This window comes from Littorina saxatilis, linkage group LG16 (genome assembly GCF_037325665.1).
Source record: "Littorina saxatilis isolate snail1 linkage group LG16, US_GU_Lsax_2.0, whole genome shotgun sequence".
Classification (NCBI taxonomy): Eukaryota; Metazoa; Mollusca; class Gastropoda; order Littorinimorpha; family Littorinidae; genus Littorina; species Littorina saxatilis.
Genome location: NC_090260.1, coordinates 51,261,993 through 51,269,299, shown reverse-complemented (window position 1 = coordinate 51,269,299; position 7,307 = coordinate 51,261,993). Strand labels below are relative to the sequence as shown.

The 7,307-nt window shown below is 41.2% G+C and overlaps 3 protein-coding genes and 1 long non-coding RNA gene across 10 annotated transcripts in view; 2 read left to right on the top strand and 2 right to left on the bottom strand.

The window, feature by feature from the left end:
* The window catches only part of LOC138951192 (uncharacterized), a 521,013-nt gene that overhangs the window by 149,352 nt on the left and 364,354 nt on the right, over nt 1-7,307 (bottom strand). The gene's annotated exons all lie outside the window — the stretch shown is intronic.
* The window catches only part of LOC138951188 (uncharacterized), a 433,764-nt gene that overhangs the window by 329,883 nt on the left and 96,574 nt on the right, over nt 1-7,307 (top strand). The gene's annotated exons all lie outside the window — the stretch shown is intronic.
* LOC138951193 (uncharacterized) overlaps nt 1-7,307 on the top strand; it is a 139,824-nt gene that overhangs the window by 72,223 nt on the left and 60,294 nt on the right. The window lies entirely within an intron of this gene.
* Nucleotides 1-7,307, bottom strand: part of LOC138951210 (uncharacterized) — an 8,171-nt gene continuing 864 nt past the window's right edge. Inside the window, exons 1-6 of the long non-coding RNA XR_011451048.1 lie at nt 7,212-7,307; nt 6,552-6,620; nt 5,321-5,414; nt 4,186-4,356; nt 3,633-3,732; nt 1-32 (exon numbers count right to left, since the gene is read on the bottom strand). The exon at nt 7,212-7,307 is cut by the window's right edge and continues 864 nt beyond it. This is a non-coding gene — a long non-coding RNA (uncharacterized lncRNA). The remainder of the gene's footprint in view (nt 33-3,632; nt 3,733-4,185; nt 4,357-5,320; nt 5,415-6,551; nt 6,621-7,211) is intronic.

Genomic DNA, 7,307 nt, shown 5'->3' with positions numbered 1-7,307 from the left:
GTAACCTGGTCCTGGCAGTAGCTGTTGTCCATCTGTAAACAAAGCAAGATCATTATTTATAATATATTGATGGTGTATTTGTTTTACCCAAAAGACGATTAAAATAACATTTAATTTTGTTTTAGTTATGTGGCATACATGCAGTGGAACGATCATATCTTGTGATATCTTCCCTCTGAGAAAAAAACTACTATTCAAAATGTACTTTTACATACTTTTTGTTAACTTAGGCTTTTGAAGATCCACATCCAATCCTGCCACAATGTAGGCACAATCATAGGCTAAAATTGTCAGGGTTATTACGATCGAACTGTCCTCAACATTCTATGCTGACACACACACATGCACACACACACTGGCACAGACACATAACTTGACTTCACTTAGGAAGGTTATGTGATGCTTAAATCATTTGTCTTGCCACTAGTTCATCACAAGTAACCACTGTGTTTATTGCTGGTATGTGCTTAAATGGAGGGATAGTCTTATCCCATGGTAAAACATTTTTTTTTTAAAAAGCCTGGCAGGTGATGTGAGATGTGAGCCAAACTGTGTTCACGAAAAGCAGCCGCCTTTAATAACACAAAGCTGCCTCTGTACACAATTCTGCTTTTACACATGCTATCCCTTAACTTGGATTCATACCAAAAATCAAGCCTGGTTTCATAGGAAACAGTCAGAATGTTGATTCAGCATTTAGAATGATAATCTTATTTCATGTACACGCCTTGGCAAATCTGACAAATTAAGTAAGCAGAAGTTTTCTTCACGGGACGGATTTGCTCATTTTATTATGTAGCAATGCACTTCACTTGGTCACATACACCCCCCCCTTCCCTCTGTGCACAGTGATAGTTTTAAACAAGGAATTCTGTAAACACAGGGGTGGTCAAATACACCCCCCCCTTCCCTCTGTGCACAGTGATAGTTTTAAACAAGGAATTCTGTAAACACAGGGGTGGTCAAATACACCCCCCCCCCCTTCCCTCTGTGCACAGTGATTGTTTTAAACAAGGAATTCTGTAAACACAGGGGTGGTCAAATACACCCCCCCCCCCCCCCCCTTCCCTCTGTGCACAGTGATAGTTTTAAACAAGGAATTCTGTAAACACAGGGGTGGTCAAATACACCCCCCCTTCCCTCTGTGCACAGTGATAGTTTCAAACAAGGAATTCTGTAAACACAGGGGTGGTCAAATACACCCCCCCCCCCTTCCCTCTGTGCACAGTGATAGTTTTAAACAAGGAATTCTGTAAACACAGGGGTGGTCAAATACACCCCCCCCCCTTTCCCTCTGTGCACAGTGATAGTTTTTAAACAAGGAATTCTGTAAACACAGGGGTGGTCAAATACACCCCCCCCCCCCCTTCCCTCTGTGCACAGTGATAGTTTTAAACAAGGAATTCTGCTGTAAACACAGGGGTGGTCAAATCCACCCCCCCCCTTCTCTCTGTGCACAGTGTGATAGTTTTAAACAAGGAATTCTGTAAACACAGGGGTGGTCAAATACACCCCCCCCCCTTCCCTCTGTGAACAGTGATAGTTTTAAACAAGGAATTCTGTAAACACAGGGGTGGTCAAATACACCCCCCCCCTTCCCTCTGTGCACAGTGATAGTTTTAAACAAGGAATTCTGTAAACACAGGGGTGGTCAAATACACCCCCCCCTTCCCTCTGTGCACAGTGATAGTTTTAAACAAGGAATTCTGTAAACACAGGGGTGGTCAAATACACCCCCCCCCCTTCCCTCTGTGAACAGTGATAGTTTTAAACAAGGAATTCTGTAAACACAGGGGTGGTCAAATACACCCCCCCCCCCCTTCCCTCTGTGCACAGTGATAGTTTTAAACAAGGAATTCTGTAAACACAGGGGTGGTCAAATACACCCCCCCCCCTTCCCTCTGTGCACAGTGATAGTTTTAAACAAGGAATTCTGTAAACACAGGGGTGGTCAAATACACCCCCCCCCTCCTTCCCTCTGTGCATAGTGATAGTTTTAAACAAGGAATTCTGTAAACGCAGGGGTGGTCAAATACACACCCCCCCCTTCCCTCTGTGCACAGTGATAGTTTTAAACAAGGAATTCTGTAAACACAGGGGTGGGACTCTCTTGTGATGAAAAAGGAGGAAATCCCTTTTTTCCAGGGGGTTCGGGGGCATGTTACCCCAAATTTTGGTTAAATGGTACATTAAAATCTGTGCAATCTGACAAAAAAGACATTCTCCACACTCCCCAACCTCCCCCCCCCCCCCCCCCCCCCCCCCCTCAAAATTACTATTAGTTATCAGGAGTTTTCAGTCAGCACAATTTAACTCTCAAGCCTCCAGTGTTCTGTTTCATCTCCACGTCACTCCAAATCATTCAGTCAACAAGTCATAGATATTGTAATGAAATGTGACGCGGAAAAATAGATTACTCCAGCAGAATTCGTAAGTTGTGTCCGCGGAAATCCGCGGAAAAGTCCCACCCCTGAAACAGCACTGCATGGTGCCTTTTCCAGAAATAAATTCATCAAAAAATGTCAACTCACAACAGCAAGAGTCAGTGTGTCGATTGTTCATATGTGACAAAGTTGAGGGATGAGCTTATCCTATCTTAAAGCCTGGCCAGAACTGAGACGGTGACGAGAAGTAGTGTGCCTATAATGACACAATGCTTTCTTCGTAACCAATTAGATTCAACATCTCAGATCTGGTCAGGCCTATACAAATGCCATCTCTCAACTTGGTCCATACAAAAATCATGAACCTGGCTTAATTCTGTACAGAGTGGGAATTTGTTTTTCTCTTTTTCGAAATCCAAAATAAGCAAAATCAGGTCTTAAAATCAATCAATCAATATGAGGTTTATATCGCGCGTATTCCGTGGGTACAGTTCTAAGAGCAGGGATTTATTTTATCTTTTTATTTTATGCAATTTATATCGTGCACATATTCAAGGCGCAGGGATTTATTTATGCCGTGTGAGATGGATTTTTTTTTACACAATACATCACGCATTCACATCGGCCAGAAGATCGCAGCCATTTCAGCGCATATCCTACTTTTCACGGCCTATTATTCCAAGTCACACGGGTATTTTGGTGGACATTTTATCTATGCCTATACAATTTTGCCAGGAAAGACCCTTTTGTCAATCGTGAGATCTTTAACGTGCACACCCCAATGTAGTGTACATGAAGGGACCTCGGTTTTTCGTCTCATCCGAAAGACTAGCACTTGAACCCACCACCTAGGTTAGGGAAGGTGGGAGAAAATTGCTAACGCCCTGACCCAGGGTCGAACTCGCAACCTCTCGCTTCCGAGCGCAATTGCGTTACCACTCGGCCACCCAGTCCAAGTCCAAATGGAGCAAGTCTTAAAATGGGAGTGAATTTACAGATGTTATGAACAAGAAGTCTGCGAAAACAGGGTCATTAATAGGAAGGAGTCTTAGATTGGGGTGTCTTAAAAGGGGCAGGGGTGGAGGCCACTGTAATGACCATGAAATAATCAAAATAATACTATCAGTCATCTTATTCTCTACCAAATTTCTAGAGGTCAAGACAATGATACAGATTATTTACTTGTGTCACTGTTAGTGTCATTCTATGAATAACAGACCGATAGAAAGAGAGCTCTGTGTCTTGTACCTGGGTTCGTGCTCAGTTGCTTGAAAATTGACTTGTCAGAGGTTCTTCTTCAGCCTTACACCAGCCTACAGCGGTAGCTTCTACTTCACCAAACTTTGTTCTGAAACAAAACAAATAAAACACATCTTCAGGGTCAAGCATATGTATCAAATCATGATCACACAATTAAACCTTCTTCTTTGGTCAGTACTATTGAAGATTTGTTAATTGTTTCTTGTTCACAAAAGCACTAATCAAAAAATTGCTCCAGGGGCTTGCAACGCAGTACAATATATTACCTTACTGGGAGAATGCAAGTTTCCAGTACAAAGGACTTAACATTTCTTACATACTGCTTGACTAAAATCTTTACAAACATTGACTATATTCTATACAAGAAACACTTAACAAGGGTAAAAGGAGAAACAGAATCCGTTAGTCGCCTCTTACGACATGCTGGGGGGCATCGGGTAAATTCTTCCCCCTAACCCGCGGGGGGTTGTACAAGATAATGAAATAGAGTGAATTTTGAAGTGCATTCATAATTAAAGCCCAATCATGTGGTTTAACCTACCTAGTCTTGAAAAGCCTGTCCGAGGAAACAGATCAAGCACCCTTCCGCAGACCTTCCTGACGGAAGAGTCTTGGTTGTAACCGCTCACTTTCTAAAGTAGTCCATAAGCAGTTCCATGTGCCTATGTTATCACTGTAACCAGCTCCTTTGTGTACCTGTGATCTGGATGAGCTGCAACACATAAAACTTTCATATGAACACTATGTCAAGTATACCAGTTAGCATCCATCAAACACTGACTGACTGAGGAGCATCACAAGATCTGTTCTAAGGAGGTAACAACTATTGTCACAAAGTGTTTATGATACAGCTGCAGGCACATGGCACTGAGTGGTCAATTGGTGGGGGGGGGGGGGGGCAGAAGTTCTGCTCAGTCTTGTCTGCTGATACTACACTTTGTGGTGGTGTAAGGCAGGGAATCACACCCCAACCACTGGCCCCGCCCACCTGGTGTCGAGTGCCTGTGGATACATCAGTCCCAGTCATGGCTGGCCCCCGGTTGACAACTGCCATGTACGTCATGTACGGGTACATTTACTTTGCAGTACAGATTAGTTTTCAATAGCAATGACATCATGGACGCACACCTGCCCAACGCAGACAAGGACAGCAAAATCAGGGACCAAACGTGATAAAGAGTAACTAATCGTCACAAACATCAAAATGCTTTGCATTTCTTGACCAGATAACAATCATTTCTGGGCAATTGAAGATTATTATTCCACCTACAGGCTATCACCCCCATGGCTGTTACTTGTAACACATTTCATTTCTTAAAATATGTTTTGTAAAGTAATACTGTAGTTAATAGATTTCTCTGAAAGGCACATTCCTTCTCATGAAAACAATTTGGCTCACCGTCTAAGATCTGGTCAGGCTTTAAAATGGGATAAGACATGATCTCTTAACTTGTTCACATACCCACAATGAACGGTCTGGTTGCTCTCTGCGCCAAGTGCGATTGTGTTATGAATAAATGCTGTAAAAGCTACAACTGTACTAGCTCATTTAAAAAAAAATCACAAAATGTCATTTCACCACAGCAAGCAAACAGTGTGTTTATTTCTGGTATAGAACAGACACACACACACACACACATACACCAAAGCAACACAAAAGCCCAAAACATGCCTACCATCTAAATGAGGAATCCAGTTCCAACTGTCTTCTGCCAATATAACACTGCCAGAGACACCATGGTGTAGAAAGTCAGTTTAAAGAGAGACTACCTGAAAGAAAAATGATACAATAATAATAAAACACCCAGTGCAATAGACATACTTGCTCGTTAAAGGCTTACTTTACCATGTAAAAACATTTTGCTTCACAGTCTCAGATCTTGTCAGGCTTTTACTTGGGATAAGATCATCCCTCTACTTGGACGAATAGCAACATAGATCAGCTTGAATGCTCTCTGTGCAGAGTGGTTTTTGTTTGTTTGTTAAAGAATTAGTTTTGTTAACAACACTTGGTACCTTTTTGTGAAAATATTTCATCACACATTTTAACTCACCACAGCAAGCAGTCACTGAATATATAATTTTTTGTATGTGGCCAAGATGAGGGATTCCATGTTAAAGCATAGCCACATTATACTGTAGTGACAAGGCAAGTGGGCCTTTAAATTGTAAACTGATATATTGTGCATTTTGACTTCTTCATAAATTATAACCCTGATGCAGGCAGTCATCAGTACATGTAGTGGTTTAGTCCCTTGAATGAGAAAAGAATGACTTTGCAAGAAAGAAACTTGGAGTCAAAGTCAAAATACCCTTTAAATTAAAAACTATAGATTCCACAGGGTTTGAAGTTAGAAAGCTCTGAAAATAACTCTGCTATTTGAAATTGACTAATAGTATTAACTTATACCGCCATACATGATACACATGTACAGACAAATGAACTAAGGCTTGTGAAGATCCATAATCCTGCTACACAAAGACACAATCATTCAGAGGTTGAAATTGCCAGGGTCATTTTCCATCCCCATGTAGCCTGGATTTAATTACTGGCATGTTTTTCAGTTAAAGAGATGTGTCACTCAGAATGACAGGAGATGGTTCACTCAATGCAGAGCATAATATAACATTGATTTCTTCATGCCATCTGATTTGCAGTTGAATTCACAGGGCGAGAAAAATTCTAGACTGTCCTCAACATTCTATGCTGACTGTAAATTGTAATTATATAATACATCCACCCTAGCTAACTGGTACACTAATCACTTGCTCTGGCTTACTTCTTTTTCCAACATAATAAATCTGTTATTTGTACTTTAGCCTTTTGTGGTAAAATATTCTCATTACCACCAGTTGCACTCACAAGCTATTGCACTAGTGTATTTTGGAAATGATCAAAGGACTTACTTGTGTTCTACAACAGCACCATGTCAGTGTTGCGGGAAGAATGAGGCAGGGCTTGGTAATAACTGAGACCTGCAAGTAAACAGAACATATTTAGAATCCCAGCATGTGTTATAATTTGTGTATATTTATATTATAAGGTCTTACATTGCAATAACAAACACACACACACACATGCACACACTCATTCAATGTGCTCTATGTGCTAAGAATAAGAGTGATTGTTTAATGAATTAACGCTGAAGAAGCTACTAGTTGCTTAAACACATTCATAGCAAAATGTCACTTGATCATATCACCACATCAAGCACACTGTATCTTCATTTCTGGTTGTATACATTGTATGCAAGTGGAGGGATGATCTTATTCCATGTAAAATCCTAGCTCAGCTGATCTCTCTCAACTTGGATTCATACCAAAAATCAGGAGCCTGGGTGTTTCTGTTCAGTGGGCATTTCCCTATTTGTTTTATTTGAATGCATTTCTTAAAAAGAACACTTCCTCTGCATAGCCGTCAGGATGTTGGTTCCACCTTTAGGAATGTGTCTTAGTGGACGGACAATCTTATTCCATGTACATGTTCCATTCCTTCGTGCATTATGTGATTCTACTGTATTTTAGTCATAAACAATGACCTTCATTCTAATAAGAAGAGACTATTACCTTTCACCTCGGACGTGTCAACTCATATTTTGCCGCTGAGTCGGTGGACAGTTGCTGGAAACCGAGTCCGTCGTCACACTTCGGGCTTTGGCAACT